The sequence below is a fragment of the Octopus bimaculoides genome, chromosome 3 (assembly GCF_046866305.1).
Source record: "Octopus bimaculoides isolate indiv1 chromosome 3, ASM4686630v1, whole genome shotgun sequence".
Lineage (NCBI taxonomy): Eukaryota > Metazoa > Mollusca > Cephalopoda > Octopoda > Octopodidae > Octopus > Octopus bimaculoides.
The window spans coordinates 131,724,075-131,743,855 of NC_142930.1; the positions used below are offsets into that span (position 1 = coordinate 131,724,075).

At 36.2% G+C, this 19,781-nt stretch overlaps 1 protein-coding gene across 1 annotated transcript in view; it reads right to left on the reverse strand.

Moving 5' to 3' along the window:
• The window catches only part of LOC106878845 (guanine nucleotide-binding protein subunit beta), a 168,439-nt gene extending 149,406 nt beyond the window's left edge, over positions 1-19,033 (reverse strand). Inside the window, exon 1 of the mRNA XM_052966149.2 lies at positions 18,714-19,033. The gene's annotated coding sequence lies outside the window, so the exon portion shown is untranslated. The remainder of the gene's footprint in view (positions 1-18,713) is intronic.
• Between the last annotated feature and the right edge of the window lie 748 nt (positions 19,034-19,781).

A 19,781-nucleotide genomic window follows, 5' to 3' on the forward strand; every position in this document is an offset into this window, starting at 1 on the left:
TTGTCAAATTGATTCAAATAGTAAATCTAAGATGTTAACAGTGAGTGTTCCTCCTCATTTCTGCCTGAAATTAGTAATGCTTGTAAGGTCTAATATCAGTTTACATTGAAAACAATAAATAGTTTTTTTCCCAATCAATAAAGCAAACTAATACATAATGTTAAAGAATTGCATGGTGGTAATTCAATATTTCCAAAGTACCACCAATAAAATAAAAAAGAGAAAAAAAAATTTGAAATTAAAATTCTGAATATTAAGAATACTGGTTTCAAATTTTGACACAGGGCCAGTAATTTTGGGGGATGAGGTAAGTCAGTTACATCAACCTCGGTGTTCAAATAGTACTTGTTTATCAACTTTGAAAAGATGAAAAGAAAAGTCAATCTTGGTAGAATTTGAACACAGAATGTAAAGATGAATAAAATGCTGTTAAGTATTTTTTCCCAGCATGCTAACAATTCTGTCAACTCACCACCTTAAATGATATTCTTTTCTATTCTCGGCACAAGGCCTGAAATTTTGGGGGAGGAGGGGGCAGTCGATTAGATCGACCTCAGTATGCAACTGGTACTTAATTTATCGACCCCCGAAAGGATGAAAGGCAAAGTCAACCTTGGCGGAATTTGAACTCCGAACGTTAAGACAGACAAAATACCGCCAAACATTTTGTTTGGTGTGCTAACATTTCTGCAAGCTCACCGCCTTACTTAAATGATATTAAGAATAATGTAAGATCATTTCAGGTAGCATAGCAGAAATTCTTTATTACATCCCAACAACTGTATTACTTACTTACACACACACACGTTTATAACCTAATAGTTTCTATGGTCTGCTTTAATATTCTTAACTTTGTTTATGCCTATTTTACAAGCTGAATGAATGACAGAAGCATGTAAAATAGTGGATATGTTATTGCACTATAAGTTCACAGGTTTTTGGTTCAAACCCATGAAAGGTATGTGGTGTATTTAAGTAGTATACACTCAACTCCACATTCTTCAGTTCACACAGCTATCAAGAAATGTTACCTACTATAGACAAATGTCCCATCCAGAAAAAGGTTTATTCCTCACCTGATTAATGCCAAAAGGCCAGAGATAATAATTTATGAGATCAGTGAGGCTCTTGGAGATACTTGCATTATATTTTAAGCACAAACATAGGATGGATTGTTGAGTTACTTTTGTAATTAGATCTTGCCAGTTCTGCTGAAGTGCACACCTATAATATGAAGCTAGCCAATGAAACTACAGAATTTTTCATGGCATTTGTGTTTTTATTGAATAGCTTCCTAGTCAGCTCTACTTGGACAGATCTATGGTATAGAAATAGCTGATTAAAGAATTACTCAATCAATATTCTAGTCATGATTAAACTACTTGAATTACAGGATATTCTATCTTAAGATTTAGGACACTAAACAGAAAAACTGCATTAAATTTCAGTAAGGTTATAACTGAGTTCAAGCTGTTATACTAAGTCAATCCAGTACTTTAACCCTTTGGCTTTCAGCTCATTCTCTTATTTGTAATGCATATTTATTGACATAGTTTTAAATCAACCAGGCATTATCTCATAGTCTTGAGTTTTCAATGATGTGATTGTTTATTGTTAGAATGACATTTTAGGGTAGATGTGATAGACTGAATCTAGCTGGTCTAAACACAAAACAAGGTAGAATACATGGAGTCAGATGTAGTTGAGTTTAAATGTTGTTGTTGTTCCAGCTGATCCGATCAACGGAACAGCCTGCTCTTGAAATTAACGTGCATGTGGCTGAGCACACCACAGACACGTGTACCCTTAATGTAGTTCTCGGGGATATTCAGCGTGACACAGTGTGACAAGGCTGACCCTTTGAATCACAGGAACAACAGAAACAGGAAGTAAGAGTGAGAGAAAGTTGTGGTGAAAGAGTACTGCTGGAGCCTCGTGGAGCTTTAGGTGTTTTCGCTAAATAAACACTCACAATACCCGGTCTGGGAATTGAAACCGCGATCCTATGACTGCAAGTCCGCTGCCCTAACCACTGTGCCATTGCGCCTCCACTGAGCTTAAATGATAAAGGATTAAAAGAACTTTATTTTTTAATTTTTTAGTCAAGTGTTAGGGTAGTATTTTGACATTGGGGGAAACTTGGCCCAAATGTTGAAGACACCCAAGGGTTAGGAGGTGGTGTTAAATCATATGAAAGATAAAGTCTAACAGCCTGTTTAAGCATCATGTTGGGTTAAGCTTTAGTTTGTATTATATACGGGTTACACTCACACTCACTGTAAGAAGTTTTCACTCGCACTCACACTTTAAAGGCACAGAGCAATGTCTGTACCAGAGTTTCCGACATTCCCACATGATCACCATGCGGCAACTCAAAATGTAATGGTCTCTATTAAAAGAAAAACTAACATTTGTTGAAAGAAATGATATTTCTGAAAATATTACTTAGAAGAATGTAAAATGAGGATCCATCATCACTAAATAGTTTTAAATCAATATCACATGAGAATAAATGTACGTCATTTTGGACACATCATCGGTCTTCTGAAATAGAGTTAAATTAATCTGAATTACGTTTCAAATAGAGATAGATAGATAGTGAAAGAGAGAGAGAGAGAGAGAGAGAGAGAGAGAGAGAGAGAGAGAGAGAGAGGGGGGGGAGAGAGAGAGAGAGACTGAACTTAAAATATATTCCGGAATCTAGCATTACATAAACTAGGTCATTAATATTTGTGGTGTTTCATATCAATACTGAACTCTATCTACAAGGACATGGTTTTCCATATGTAGTATAACACCCATTAGATCATACATATTATTGTTGAATGGTACCTTTTCAGCCCCTTCAAAACAAACATTAATTTACAATTTTATAACAGCGCTGGCAGCATGAAGAAAGCACCCGGTATATACTGTAAAGTGGTTGGTGCTAGGGTTTAGAAGGGCACCCAGCCATAGAAATCATGCCAAAGCAGACACTGGAGCATGATGAAGTCTCTGAACCCACTGGATCTTGACAAACTGTATATATATATATATATAAATTTAGTAAAAGGAGTAAAACGCATATGTCAACTGAATACTTTTATTTCCAACATATGTTTCGAAGATTACAAATTATACCTTCCATAGGAATAGGTGATGTTGATAAGAATATACATTTATATGGTATGTACACACCAACAGTTGTCAAGTAGTAAAAGGGGACAAACACACACACACACACATTTATATATACAACTGGCTTCTTTCAGTCTCTGTCTACTGAATTCATTCACAAGGCTTTGGTTGACCCAAGGCTATAGTAGAAGACACTTGCCCAAGGCACCATGCAGTGGATCTGAACCCAGAACTATATGGTTGGGAAGTAAACTTCTTACTTCTTACCACACAGCCACACCCACACTTGTCTTCAAGACAAATCTCTCAACACTTATCTGTAGTCTATGCTTCATTCAGAAATCAGCTTTCACTCCAAAAGTAGAGTCTACACAAAAGCAAACTCAACTCTCCCTATCACTTACCTCTCACCTGAATATCAGCAAAAGACATTGAATTACTCTGAATCAGAATCTCCCTCCCACACTGCCAAACACATCTGCTGACTGTCCCACTCTCTGAACTCTTCCAACCACTACCAACACTTCAACCAATATCTCTTCTGCACTGGGGACATCAACTTCACTTTGTTAGTGAAATTCCAGACGGTAACAGTTCTGTGGAGGAAGGATAACAGACGGAAAGTGTTCAGTGCAAGACTTGGAAAATGAGACACAGTATGGGGTAACAGGGAAGGAAGAAAAATGAAAAGATGAAAGGGTGGGTAGGCCCAGATGGGGAGGCTATAAGCTTGGCTAGTTCAAGAATTGAAACTAGATTATAGATTTGACTACACATATCAAAAGCATGCATGTGCACCCACCCCTATATACTGTGGAGTAGCTATGTATATTCTCCATAACAAGACACCTGTACCGTTTCCTGTCTTGCAAATTACTTGGTGACCTCACTAATGCTGGTGGCATGAAAAAAAAAATCAAGCAATGCACACAATAAAATAGTTGGCATTAAGAAGGGCATGCAGCTGTGAAAACCATGCCAAAGCTGACATCAGAGCACAATGCAGACCTGCAGCTTGCTGGATCCTGTCAAACCATCTAAACTATGAACCCATATCAGCAAGGAAAACAGGTGTTAAATGATGATGATGATGATGATATAGGCACAGATATGGCTGTGTGGTTCCTAACCATGTAGTTTCAAGTTCAGTCCCACTACACAGCACCTCATGCCTCATATAGACCAAGTCTTAAGAATGGATTTGGTAGAGGGGAAACTAAAAGAAGCTCATTGTGTGTGTGTGTGTGTGTGTGTGTGTGTGTGTGTGTGTGTGTGTGTGTGTGTGTGTGTGTCTTTGTCTTGATATCACATGATGGTTGTAAACAAGTGTCAGTCATACAAGCAATACAATTTGTTTACAGTCTTCTGTGGAAAACATGTCTGGCTGCAAGGAAATAGTAATGCCCTTGGAAAGATGTGTTAGCAACAGGAAGGGCATCTGACCATAGAAAATCTGCCTTGACAAATTACACTTGACTCATGCAAGTAAGGAAAAGCAGAGATGATGATGATGATATCATACTGTGTGTGAGTGTGTGTGACAAAGAGAGAGAGAGAGAGAGAGAGAGAGAGAGGAGGGAAAGAGAATTAAAATGAAATCGGGTATAAGGTTTCTGTGTGTTTGTGAACACCTAAACATAAGATCACAGTTAAAAAGACAGAATAGTGAAAGACTGAAGTTTTGCTTTTGAGAGAGAGAGATAGTGTGTGTGTGTGTGTGTGTGTGTGTGTGTGTGTGTGTGTGTGTGTGTGTGGTGTATGTGTGTGTGTGTGTGATTCTAAATATATTTCTAAACTACTGCATTTACTAATGTATAGCGCAAGAGATTTAATACAAAACACCAGTGTGAATATCATTATACATAAATGTGAAAAAGATAAAAGGATAAACTATAAGGTTTTGAGTTAACAGAAGATCTGGGTTCAAGTATCATGGACGGTCTTCAAATTTGTTTTTCCCCATCCAAAGGGTTTTTAAACTCAATATTCTTACACGCTTATTTATAGCATCATCTACTTCAAGTTCCACTGTTAAAAATAATTTTACATGATGTCTCTCAAAGTTTTGAAATTTTTATAATGTAACCATCTTACAGTTCTTTAAAATGGATGCAGAAAATTCACAGTGTGACTTTGATATAATGGTAGCATATCTATCATGTTTACAGATGTGAGTTCAAATCACACAAACAGCCTTCAACATTTTTCCTAACCAAGGGGGATTTTAACCAATATCGTTGCCAGTGCCCCTGGACTGGCTTGTGCGGGTGGCACATAAAAGACACCATTTCGAGCGTGGCCGTTTTCGTGCGGGTGACACGTAAAAGCACCCACTACACTCTCTGAGTGGTTGGCGTTAGGAAGGGCATCCAGCTGTAGAAACTCTGCCAAATCAGACTGGAGCCTGGTGTTGCCATCCGGTTTCACCAGTCCTCAGTCAAATCGTCCAACCCATGCTAGCATGGAAAGCGGACGTTAAACGATGATGATGATGATGATGATGATATCACACCATTATTTACACCTTTAAAAAGGCAGCAAACTCGCAGCAATGTTAGCATGCCGGACAAAATGCTTAGTGGTATTTTGTCCTGCTTTATGTTCCGAGTTCAAATTCCGGCAAGGTTGACTTAGACTTTCATCCTTTCAGAGTCGATAAAATAAGTACCAGTTGCACACTGGGGTTGATGTAAGCACTTTCTGAAATTGTTGACCTTGTGCCAAAATTTGAAACTTACTATTTACAGCTTTATCTAAGGCAAGCCTGGCCAACTTGAATTACATTGTGGGCCACTTTAATCACAGAAAGTTTTTTGAGGGCCACTTGTATACTTTATGCACTAGCAGTCAAACGATCAAATTACAGAATCAAGAATTTTTCATACTTTTCGTTTGTTTAAAATTATAAAATCGTAGGCCTTTGCTTTATTGCCTTTTTACTCTTTTACTTGTTTCAGTCATTTGACTGCGGCCATGCTGGAGCACCACCTTTAGTCGAGAAAATCGACCCCAGGACTTATTCTTTGTAAACCTAGTACTTATTCTGTCGGTCTCTTTTTGCCGAACCGCTAAGTTACGGGGACGTAAACACACCAGCATTGGTTGTCAAGCGATGGTGGGGGAACAAACACAGGCACACAAACACACATACACACACATATATATATATATATATATATATATATACATATATACGCCGGGCTTCTTTCAGTTTCCATCTACCAAATCCACTCACAAGGCTTTGGTCAGCCCGAGGCTATAGTAGAAGACACTTGCCCAAAGTGCCACGTTTAAAATTATAAAATTTTAGGCTATTGCTTTATTGTCACTAAGAAATTTTAAATTTTAAATTTATTTTGAAACAAATGTTTTACACAAACGATTTTATTTTGAAATTAAACACAATAAAGAATCACGCATTTCAAGAAAGTATGAAGTAGGCTGCAAGATAAAAGTCTGCAGACAGCATGCGGGCCTCAGGTTGGTCAGCCCTGATCTAAGGCAACAAGTTGGCAGACACATTAGCACACTGAACATAATGCTTAGCAGCATTTCTTCCAGCTTTACATCCTGAGTTCAAATTCCACCAAAATTACCTTTGCCTTTCATCCTTCATGGTCAACAATATAAGTTGATTACATCAACACCCCTAGTTGAGTATTGAGAGGAGGGGGGGATGTAATCAATTAGGCCCGCTCGTCTACAATTTCAGGCCTTCAGCCTATAGTAGAAAGAAATATCTACAGCTTTATCTATTTTGAGTTCTGCCATTAAAAACAGTTTGCCTAAACTAGTGATTTTTAGAGACAAAAAATAGGGATACCACTTTGTATTTGAGAAGGCTTTCTACTTGGGTAAATATGGTATATGTTACCATTATCTCATATTCACTGTTCTTTTCTACTCTCTGAAATATTTACTGTTTCTTAGGCCACCCACACCAGCCTGTAGTATACTTCAAATTATATTCTTTTTTTTTTTCAATTATATATTCAGTTTATTTTATGTTTTGTTTTGCATAATACCTCCTATGATTCCATGAAACTTAATACACACACATATGCATGCATGCACACACACACACACACACACACACACACACACACACACACACACACATGGAAACTACATATAAATACATACACACATACAAATATGCATACATACACACAAACAAACATACAAAAACACACACACAAACAAACATACAAAAACACACACACACATATATTTCATGATAAGATATTAAATGCTCAAGTTATCAGATACTTGACAGTAAACAGATGTACAAAATAAGTATTCCTTCTCTAGAAAGCCTAATCAAGTTTCTAGAAAAGTATCCATTCCACATGGATTTCTGGTAATGATAAAAAAAATTGAAGAAATGTGAAGGAAAAAAAAGAGAGAAATATAACAAAAATTTGTAAAAATATGAAACTTCTTCCAATAAAATGCACAAGTGTTCTAAATTTGGAGGCTGAAGACATGCAACAAATATTTCAATATCATATGAAAAAAATATGTTTTACTCTAAAATTACAGAGAAGGAAATCTTCAATTATAATCATTTCTAACTCAAGACAAAAAATTTTTGGAAGTGTGGATGATTTAAATCAACCCAACATTTAATCATCCTCATTTAATGTCCATTTATTTTCCATGCTTACATTGGTCTGACAGAATTTGTTGAAGGATATTTTCTATGATTTGATACCCATCCTGATGCCAACTCTCACTTGTTTCAAAGTAAAGTAATATTTTCCTGAGGCCAGACATTTTTTTTTCATAGAAAACTGGAATTAACCAACATTGCTTGTATGATGGTAATGCTTATTTACAACCATCACACAATATCAAGACAAGGGAACTACACATACGTGTGTATGTGTATATATATATATATATATATATATATATATATATATATATATATATATATATAGGTGGCACGTAAAATACACCATTTTGGCCGTTGCCAGTACCGCCTGACTGGCCTTCGTGCCGGTGGCACGTAAAAGCACCCACTACACTCTCAGAGTGGTTGGCATTAGGAAGGGCATCCAGCTGTAGAAACTCTGCCAAATCAGATTGGATCCTGGTGTAGCCATCTGGTTCACCAGTCCTCAGTCAAATCATCCAGCCCATGCTAGCATGGAAAGTGGACGTTAAACGATGATGATGATGATGACGATATAACTACCATGCTTCCTGCAATTCACCTACTGTACACCTGACAGGCAAAGCATGGCAGTGTGGTTAAGGAGCTTGCTTCCCAACCAGGTGGTCTCGAGTTCAGTCTCACTGTGTGGCACTTTGGGCAAGTGTCTTCTGCTACAGCCCCAAACTGTATGTGTATCTGTCACAATGTCTGTCTTTGTGTTGGCACCACTTGAAAAACAGTGCTGTGTGTTCATGTTCCATAACTAAGCAGTTCAACAGAAACCAATAAAATAAACACTTGACTTTAAAAAATATGATAAATTAAAATGCTATAAGATGGTGCTCCAGCATGGCTGTATCCAATAACTAAAACAAGTAAAAGAGAAATGAAATTTAATACTGTTTAGTTTAGAGAAGGAAAGGCTTTGCCAAACTGATTGAGATTAGATACATGGACAAATCATACAGAGGTACCCCTATGACTCAATGAGTTATTGGACTCACCACAGCTCTTTGAAATCATTATAAGATTAATTTTAACCTACTCAAACTAATAAGAGAATTTATTATATTTTAACCAACTGCCTTTCATCCCATTGAAAATTTCACATTACAAATTATATGCATTCTACAAGAATGCTCATTGAAGATGATAAAATATGTACCCCTTCCTTGTTCCTAAAGCTAGTAAATGCAATACAGCACAAAATAGCATCTATTTCTACCTTATTTCTTTCAAGTATAAGGTTTCCCTTTCTTTCACACTTTTCAAAACTATGAAAACAAAACTATGTAAGAAATTCACAGCATGGAAAGAATAAGGTATGGTTGACTAAAGGGGGAAAAAATTACAGAAAGAAGAATAACCAAGTTTCTTCCTTCTTTTTCCTAGATCTCTCTTTGAAAATAACCAACAGTATGTTCGCCATTTTTATATTTTCATTGTAACATGAAATACAATAAATTGCATTCCTAGAATGCAAAAATAAATAAATAAATAAATAAATAAATGACTAACGAAGGAAAAATTTATGAAAAACAAAATGACAACATATGCATACAGACAAAAAAAAAATTCTCAGGCAAAAGTCATGCAAATAATGCAGACTGTTACAATATAAAGAGAAAATTTTTCTGCTCCAGTTGAGTGAAAAAAATTCTGTCAAAGAAAAAAAATTGATTTCCAAATTGCTTAGAACAGATGAAATCTAATTTCAAAGAACTATGTTATCGAGATGCAATGTCATTATATATTCTAAATTTAATTTATACTCAACTGGAGAAACCAAAACTCTCAAAATGGGATTCCATTTGTAATGGGGCCAAAAGTGTTTTGATAGTAGTATAACAAAGAAAACAAGTGTTTTAAACAGAAATATTTTAAGTTCAAAGACCATATGAAAAAGGGTGGTTGTGATGGTAGTGGAAAGTTGTGATATGCATGCCTTTCCCAAAGGGGAAAGTAAAACTGAATGACTCCATCTGAGAATTAAAAGAGATGCATAGCCTTGATTAGCTCATTATGCAGTCATTTAAATATTAACAAGTAATATGAGCACCAATGAAAATAAATAATCCTGGCGAAATCTGAACACAGAATGTAAAGAGACAAAATTAAATACACTGAATCAATTTAATCTGTTGCTCTGCCATCTCTGCTGCTAAATCCAAAGACGACCATCCTCCTTTGGATTTAACATCAGAGATGGTAGAGCAACAGATTAAATTGATTTACTGCATCTAGTTGTGTCCTTTCACATTCTGTGTTGAAGAACTGGTGTAACCATGATGTTCTAGTTATCTGATGTGGAGGCACAATGGCCCAGTGGTTAGGGCAGTGGACTCACAGTCATAGGATCACGGTTTCAATTCCTAGACCTGGCATTGTGAGACCGGGCATTGTGAGCGAAAACACCTAAAGCTCCACGAGGCTCCGGCAGGAGATGGTGACAAACCCTGCTGTACTCTTTCACCACAACTTTCTCCCACTCTTTCTTCCTGTTTCTGTTGTACCTGTATTTCAAAGGGCTAGCCTTGTCACCCTCTGTGTCATGCTGAATCTTCTCAAGAATTACGTTAAAGGTACATGTACCTGTGGAGTGCTCAGCCACTTGCACACTAATTTCACAAGCAGGCTGTTCCATTGATTGGATCAACTGGAACCCTCGTCGTCATAACCGACAGAGTGCCATAGTTATTTGATGAGCTAGCTTTCTTTATCAGTCCTGATTTGTAAATATACAACTGCATTGTATGATGCACAGCATGCATATTAGTGCAGACATGTAGAATAATTTATTACAGAGGCAAAGGCATGGCTGTGTGATAAGAAACTTGCTTTCCATCCACATGGTTCTGGGTTCAGTCCCACTGCATGGCACCTTAGGTGAGTGTCTTCTACTATAGCCTCGGGTAGACCAAAACCTTGTGAGTGGATTTGGTAGACAGAAACTGAAAGAAGCCTGTTGTATATGTGTGTGTGTGTGTGTCTTTATGTCTGTGTTTGTTCCTGCAACTTAGCAGTTTGGCAAAAGAGAATGAGTACCAAGCTTAAAAAATAAATCCTGGGGTCGATCTTTTCGACTAAAATGCAGTGCTCTAGTACGGCCGCAGTAGAGAGGGCATATTATTAAAAAGGTTGTGAATGATGATGAAAAGACTTTGACAAACACAACTGATTGCTTGATTAACCAAGTGATTAATTAAACCTCTGATGCTTATTCTATTGGTTTCTATCCTTAAACTGCTAACTCACAAGGGGTTGTAAAATAAATCAACACCATTTATCAAGTGATGGGGAAACAGACACAAAAACATGCACATCCATACATAATACCCACATTATATATATATACATGAGAGGGTGCTGGAAAGTTCTTGGCTTTAAGAGTATTGCGGAAGGTCTGGTTGGAGGCCCAACCTTCCAAGTTCTTTTACAGGGCTTAGAAAAACTGAAGGACTGCTGCAATAAGTGTGTGAAACTGAGAGGGGAATATGTTGAATAAAATCATAATTAACTGATCCTCCTGTATTTTCTTTTACCCAAAGCGAGGAACTTTTCAGCTCCCCCTCATATACACACACACACCACATACAGGTAGATATATAGCATTGCTGTGTGCTTACGAAGCTCATTTTGCAACTTCATTATTTCTGGCTCACTAGTTCCTGTTGAACCACCAAACCGATGCTAACATGGAACATAGATGTTAAATAGTGATGATGATGATGATGGTGGTGGCATTGAAAGAAATTTGCAAAAAAAAAAAAAACAAGAAACCTACAAGGTATTTTGTTTAGTCCTCTAACGAGTCTGTCAAACCATCATCCTTAACCCATACTAATAATACTGGATACATTTAACCAACTCCAAGTAGGAAAATGTAATGATCAAACAAGGATGTAAGACACTGACCTCTCAATATGTTTTGTAATCATCATTGTCTATTTTCCATCCTGGCATGGGTTGGACAGTTTGAAAGGAACTGGTAAGACCGGATGCTAGACCAGGATCCAACTGTCTGTTTTGGCATAGTTTCTATAGCTGGGTGCCCTTTCTAACACCACTTTATAGAGTGTACTGGGTGCTTTTTACGTGGTACCATCACCAGTGCTATTTACATGGTACCATCACCAGTGCTTTTTAAATGGTACCATCACCAGTGCTTTTTACATGGTGCCATCACCAGTGCTTTTTACGTGGCGCCATCACCAGTGCTTTTTACGTGGTACCATCACCAGTGCTTTTTACATGGTGCCATCACCAGTGCTTTTTACATGGTACCATCACCAGTGCTTTTTACATGGTACTATCACCAGTGCTTTTTACATGGTACCATCACAAGTTCTTCTTACATAGTACCATCACAAGTTCTTTTTACATGGTACCATCACTGGTGCTTTTTACATGGTACCATTACTGGTGCTTTCTACATGGTACTATCACCAGTATTTTTTACATATTATCATCACCAGTGCCTTTTATGTGGTACTTACATGGAACCATCGCCAGTGCTTTTTATGTGGTACCATCACCAGTGCCTTTTACATGGCACCATCACCAGTGCTTAAGTGGTACCGTGTAATGTCATATTAGAAAAAGTATGCACTTTTACAACATATCAGAAATACTCTTCAGGTGAGAAGTAAATTGCACAATACCTGAATATGAAAGGAAGGCTATATGGTAGTGAGACGTGGGTCCTGAATGCAGAGGGTATGTGAAAACTAGAGAGAAATGAAGCTAGTATGCTCTGTTGGATATACAATATCAGTGTGGATGTACAACAAAGTACTTAGGTACTAAGAGAAAAATTAGTCATAAGAGGAAACAGATGTACTGTGCAAAAAGAAAAGAATTTGCTAGTTTGGTCATGTGATGTGTTTGGACGAGGACAGCTGCATAAAGAGTTGGTCATTTAAAGTGGATGGAACTTGAGGAAGAGGGTGGGGCCGGAAGACATGGAATGAAGTAGTGACGGCTGAATTCAAAATACTAAGCCTCATGAAAGAGATGACAAAGGACCTACAGCATTGACAATTTGTTGTATTACGGAGGACCTGACCATCACAGCAAAAAATGATGTTTTAAAAGCATTCTGTTTATGCTTCTAATCCATTCTGCTTCATCAATCATTCCCCATATCGCATTCCCCTAACACCCAACCCTGGTAAAACTCAGTGGTTGTAACCATGAGGGCAAAATCAGTATATATTACTCCACCCACTTCCTTTGCACAACCAGTCATCTCCTCCCTTCTGGAACCACTTCCATCCCTTATTCTCATTCTTCTCCCTCTTTCCACACCATTTTCACCAATCATCTCCTTCCTGTGCCTTCAGTTATATCTCTCCTTTGCCATAATCCATTTTAACACCTCATATATTTCTTATCATTCTCAACACCTTCTCATATCTGCCATCATCATGCCCCACTCAATATAGCCACCCTTATGTACCTCGCCCTCGATATCTCCCTCTCCAAAACTCTTATACCTTGCACACTATACCCCTACCTTCTGATCTATCCTCAGCCACTTCTGTCTCTCACCTCACCCTCTCTCTACACTGATATTTCCCATAAATCACATCTCTACCCATCTTCATTAATCACTACGTTCACCTCTACCATCATTTCTAACTATCTGTTACTCTCCCCTAACACTTAGGAAACTATCCACTCTCTTTTCCCCTGATGTTGTCTGTATCCTCTCTCATGCTCACCTTCTTGTACCTTGAAAGTCTGCTCTGGCACTTTATCACTATCATCTTTATCGTCCTCATCTTCCCAGTTACTACTACTTACCTTAATATATTTTCTCTATAGTGGGACACCTATGCTTGTCCTTCTATTATACTTTAGCCTTTCAACACCTGGCATAAAATCACCTCCCCCTCTCAAATACTTAACCCACTTAGTAATGAGAGCTTTCTCCTTTTCTTTTTTCCTGTTGTTTTCTGTCTTCCGAGTTACTTGGCAACATCCCCTAGTACTGGTGATATGAGAAAAGCAACTAGCACACACTGCAAAGTGGTTGGTGTTAGGAAGGGCATCCAACCACAGAAACCTTGCCAAAGCTGATCCTGGAGCTTGACACAGCCCTGCAATTCGTCAAATAATGTCAAACCATCCAACCCATACCAACATGGAAAACAGACGTTAAATGATGATGATGATAATGATGATGATGTGTTCTCAGCAATATATTACAAACACTGCGTTGTGTTGTGTTCTAGGTAACAAAATATAAATAGTGTGATGTTCTGCGAAATATATCACAAATACTATGTTGTGTTCTGGGCAACACATTCCAAATACTGTGCTTGTGTTGTGTCCTAGGCAACATGTCACAGTGTGGTGCATTGTTCTGTGAGCAACTGAATTATCTACAAACCTCTAACTCATAGTTTAGGCCAAGTTCATAGGAGAATTTTAATTATACCCTGCAAACTATGGGGAAAATTGCTAATGAACACTGCTCTAACTTCTTATGGCAATGTACTGTATCAACCCATGGTACCTATTTATAGAAATGAACAACAGAGTAGAGCATTTTTGACATTGAAACCATCTGTAATCCAACACCCTATTGATTTGGTCACTTAATATTCAAGGAATGCCACTATTTAAAACAAAACAACAGTCAAATAGATAAAGTATAGAAATACCAGCTGAAAAATTTTAGTTGAAATCCATAGCAGTCATCTTGCATATTTAGATAGTATGCTTAATTTTAATGCCTTAGCTCAGTTGTCAAAAAATAGGTCCAGATCAAATGAGAATGTTACTAGAGGAAGACAAATGCAGGTTAGGGGGGGAAAAAATAACATGAAAATGAATTGCAAATGAAGAATTCTTATATCAAGGATAAGTTATTTCAAAGTACCATTTATGAATAGAACATTGGGTATGTTTGTAGAAAGGAAAAGAAAACTTTAATTAGATGTTGGAAACAACTGTTTACAGATTTTTCACACAATATTACCAATCCTTAAAAAACCGAAAGAGCTTAGGAGATATTTATATACCCTTTTAACACCAACTTGTCTGAGACCACCCCTGGTTCTATGGGCCAAACTTCATGCTTTAAAATGATCTAAACAAAATCTTCCCATTAAAATTTCATGTTAATTTATGTTCCGGACATTTTACTATATTCTTCATTATATTGTAAATTATTGGAAATAAAGATAATGGAAATCAATAGAAACATGGTAACAAAAGGGTTAAGAAATAGAGTTAAAATAGTCAAGTCAATAAAAATATTGGACTATATTTCCTGATACCTAATTTAACATCACTATCTGGGCCTCGTGTACCTTTAGCACAATCCTTTTGTTGCAAGAATTTGCAACAGAGACTTGGTTTGAGAGCAATATTAGAATCACTGCAAAACGATCAGAATCACTGCCCTTCCTTCTTATATCATACATAAACACAGATTTTTTTCTTCTTCTCTAATTGTTTTGTTACATTTCAAAACAGGTATGTTTCTTATCCATTCCTACACTGTGGAAGAAGAGGGGTGGAAGCACACCTGTGAAATGCTTTTTTAAAATTTATACCAGCACCCTGTTCAGACCGAGAGATTTATTACCTCCCTGCTTAATGAAATAAGCATTGAGATATCTCATGATGAAAACAACAGATAAGCATTCACTCTACAAATCTCTGTAGTCCAAGAAAGGATTAACTCATTTTTTTTTTTACTTCTTGAGGAATAAAAAAATCCTTCTCTCTTTAAAGATAACAAAAAACAACCAAACATTCAACCTCAAATGCAACAGTATGTACTGACCCAAAAGTCAGATCTTGGCAGAAATTTTCTGCACTAATTATTTAAGATTTATAATTTCTTGTATTAGTTTACATTTTTCTTTTTATTAAATCGTTTTCCAGTAATCATTTTAGAAATATTTTAATATAAAGCGATTTCATGTTTCACTAAATTGTTTTTAACGTTACCACCATCTTTTGGTTCCTCTCCATCAAGCTGAAGAAGAACAAAGAAGTGGACTAAGTGAAAGAGACAAACACAAGTAGTATTATATGTAGGAATAGTGTCTGGTAACTTCCGCTTCGTAAGTCTCTCCAAAATGCTAATCACATCCCTAAGGACAGAATAATCACAAGTAGTCATTGTACAATCTATTAATAAACTTAAATATGGATACAATTCAAGTGATATGAGGGATAAGATTATGGACAGAAAATTTGACATATATTACACACACACACACCTACATTCACATAAATACACACATACCTACACACACACACACACACATATGGCCTTCTGACGACAAAGCAGGCAATTTTTCAAGTATGGAAACTTCAAGTAGCTGACGGCGTTGATTTCAGACGACCAAATTAAATGACATTACGCACATACGTTCGCATAAAGCGGCCGGCCTTTGCTCACATTAAATTTCACCCCGACACTCAAATACGGTCACATATATTGACATAGGCGTGTTTATACATATATATATACATATATATATACATACATATATATATATATATATATATATACATACATATATATATATATATATATATATACATACATATATATATATATATATATATATATACATACATATATATATATATATATATATATATATACATACATATATATATATATATATATATATATATATATATATATATATATATATATATATATATATATATAATAACCCACGAGTGCATGGTACCACTTTCACTTTGACAAGCATTTTCTGTGTATTCATTTTTATTTTAGAATTATTTTTTGATCGTCATATTTGTGATTCTTCTCAGTAATATTTTGCATCGTCTCTTCGAATTAGTTAAAAATTAAACATTTGTCTATATATACATACATGTATTCATGTATGTATATTTTGGTCGGCCCGGGGCTATAGTAGAAGACATGCCCAAATTGCCGCGCAGTAGGACTGAACCCAACACCACACACTTGGAAGCCAGTCTTCTCAATCACACGGCCACAAAATTTTGTTCTAATGTCGAGTTATAATGATAAAGATTTAGCATTAAACCGAAGAATTATCCAGTTCTTTTTGTAGATATTATATTTTTTACAAGTGGGGTGACTGTGAATACGAAGCAGGAGCGAGGGTCTTGTGCATGGCACCATATATGTGTGTGTGAAAAGCTAACCTGGTTCCTCAGAAAGACACCAGTATTTAAGTAGTTGTTAGCCCTAGGTCACCAGCTGTCAAACGAAATTTATCTCGATAAAAAGCTTGACAATATGAAAGTGGTACTATATACTCAAAGATGACTGCATAAAACAGACGCACACTATGACATTTACATACTACATAATCAACGAGGGAGAAGTTTCATAGGTTAAGTAGAATATACATCTCCTGGACAGGACGCCAGTCTACCACAGGCAACACTCCCAGACAACCCAACTTAAACTTGTCAATGAGGAGACTTCTACATAATTATTTGACATACAAGTAATAGCAACAAAATCTTCCTTAATTCAGACTAGTTTTTTTTTTTAATGACGTATTGAATAATGTAGTCTTTGGTATACTATGCCTGAAATAATTCTGATCATCAAAGATCTGACAAAACAAACATCCACTTGTACTGACATTTATGTTGTGGGCTATGATGTGTAAGATCTATTATATACAACGCAATAAACGTGAGCCTAAGACCTATAAGATCCGACCTTATAAGCTATAAAACCAAATGTAAAACTCATTTCACGTCAACACACACACCATATATATATATATAACAACCACATAACATGCATGTGTAAATAGATTTATACTTGTGTGTGTGTGTGTTAGTGCTCCTAGGCACTAACAAGCTCATTTTACACACACACACACGTGCATATGTGTGTATAATGAGCTTTGTATTCAGTGCTCAGGTGCATTATAATATATATATATATTTACACACACACACAAAGGTGCATATATACTCAGACAAAATTATGTGCTCACTTGACAACAAGGACACATTACTTACAAACACAAATAGAATCCATTACACATACACATATACACCAAACCAACAAATAGTCCAAGATGCTTTTGTTTTCACTCAAAAAGAAAACTAAAAAGGAAGGGTACGATTTCGAAATACATAATAATCTGCTTTCACCAACAACGAAGAATAATTTGTAGAATAACAAACAAGAGCTAACAACACATACACATACTAGGAAATATGTAGCTTCTAATATTCTACATATATTGCTAGGCCAGACACCTTGGGTTTCTTTATTGTTTGTTTGTTGTTTTACATGAAAAGAAATTCGATGATTTAGGTTAAACGAACTGAGATGTGAAATGAAGTGAAATCACTTCAACAGGGATTGGAAATCCAGTAACAATCAGCTCACTTAAGAGATTATCCGCTTTATCCTCTGGGTATTTGCCACTTAGTCTTATACTGTAATTAACTTCACTACTAATTCACCTCAGTAATTCTGTTGCTACGACTGCCCACATATATATTTGCGTATGTTGTTTGTTGTTTTCATTAATCTCCTTACACACACACAAGCACAATTGATCGTGTTCGAAGAAAAATTAACGAAATTATGAAAATAACAGTAAAGGTAACAAGTGCGTATATATTGTTATACACAAACCGACACACACATTACATTATCATAAAGGCGTGATGGTCGTTATCTTTTTAATATCATTTCCTGGATATTTATGCTATACAAAGAAACATTTTAAAGACAAAAGAATACGCACCGAACAGCAAACAAAAGAAATTGAAAAAATTCGAAGAAATAATTGTGATTTAATTAATTTTAACGACGTCACTGAAAAGAGGAAGCCATCGCACAAGAATCTTACCTTACCTGGAAACAATGAAAGAAAAGAACTAGTGGATGTCTCTTCGCGACATATTAGAATAAAATAATAATAAGTTTACGTACGTTTTTGATAGAAGTAGATAAGTTGGTTTCGTTAGATGAATAGGTTAGCAGGTAGACGGTTTCTCCTTCTTCAATGGTTCCTATGTAGACTGCTGTAATATAAAGTTCCTTTAACAGGTCGGGGAGAAAAATGACGCAAATTTAGCAGTTAGTTTCCTCGTCTGATGCTTTTGCAAAAGATGCGAGAATCTAATAGAAATTGTCAAAAATATATTACACACTTCGATCTAAGTCAAAAAGACCGAAAAGCGATGAAACAAGTTCAAGCAGGCACGAAGAAAATGTATGTTGTGAGTTTGAATGACGGAGATGTATGAAGTGGAAGAAAAAGAAAGAAGTAGAGGAAGCAGAAGCAAGACAATCCGATATTACTGAAGACTATTATAATTGGTACCGGTTCTATGAGGTTGCTGGTGCTGTTCTGCTACTGTTCTGCCTGTTGCATAGCAAATCAGACGGTAGAACAGATGTTGCTGTCGTGAAAAAAAAAACCGTTCTCTAGTTCCTCATAGACTTTAATTATTATTATGTATTTTAGATAAATATACAGCAGAATATTTATTGATGTTACTTCTCTATTAGCAAATATTATTTAACTATTGGTTGTCATTTGAAAACCGAGAAAAAATTCATTCAGTTTTATAAAATGTCACGGTTGTTTATGAGACTAATTCAATATTTATTCATTGAAAGAGTAGAAAACATTCGATGTCTCCAAGATGAATAAATTGATCTTATGTGACCAGAAGCGAGTAGTAATGTGTAATCAGTCCTTAAAAAACATTTTCCCAGAAATTTTGTTAATTATTCCGTCCAGCTAGATGGACATTATAACAAAGTATCCTGTCAAGAAATGCAACGGAGAGAGCCTAAACATGGCCACTCACCCTCGTAGAAATAATAGCCAAATGTCCCTCAAATCATACTTGATTGTCTAAAGGACGGAAGGGCACATTGGTTAATATAGTCCGAGAAATGCTATCTCTCGGAAGAAAAACAATCAGGGTGGTCATAGAATGTTTTTGATAATAGATCTACTCGATGAGGACTTAGTTGGGACTAAACATC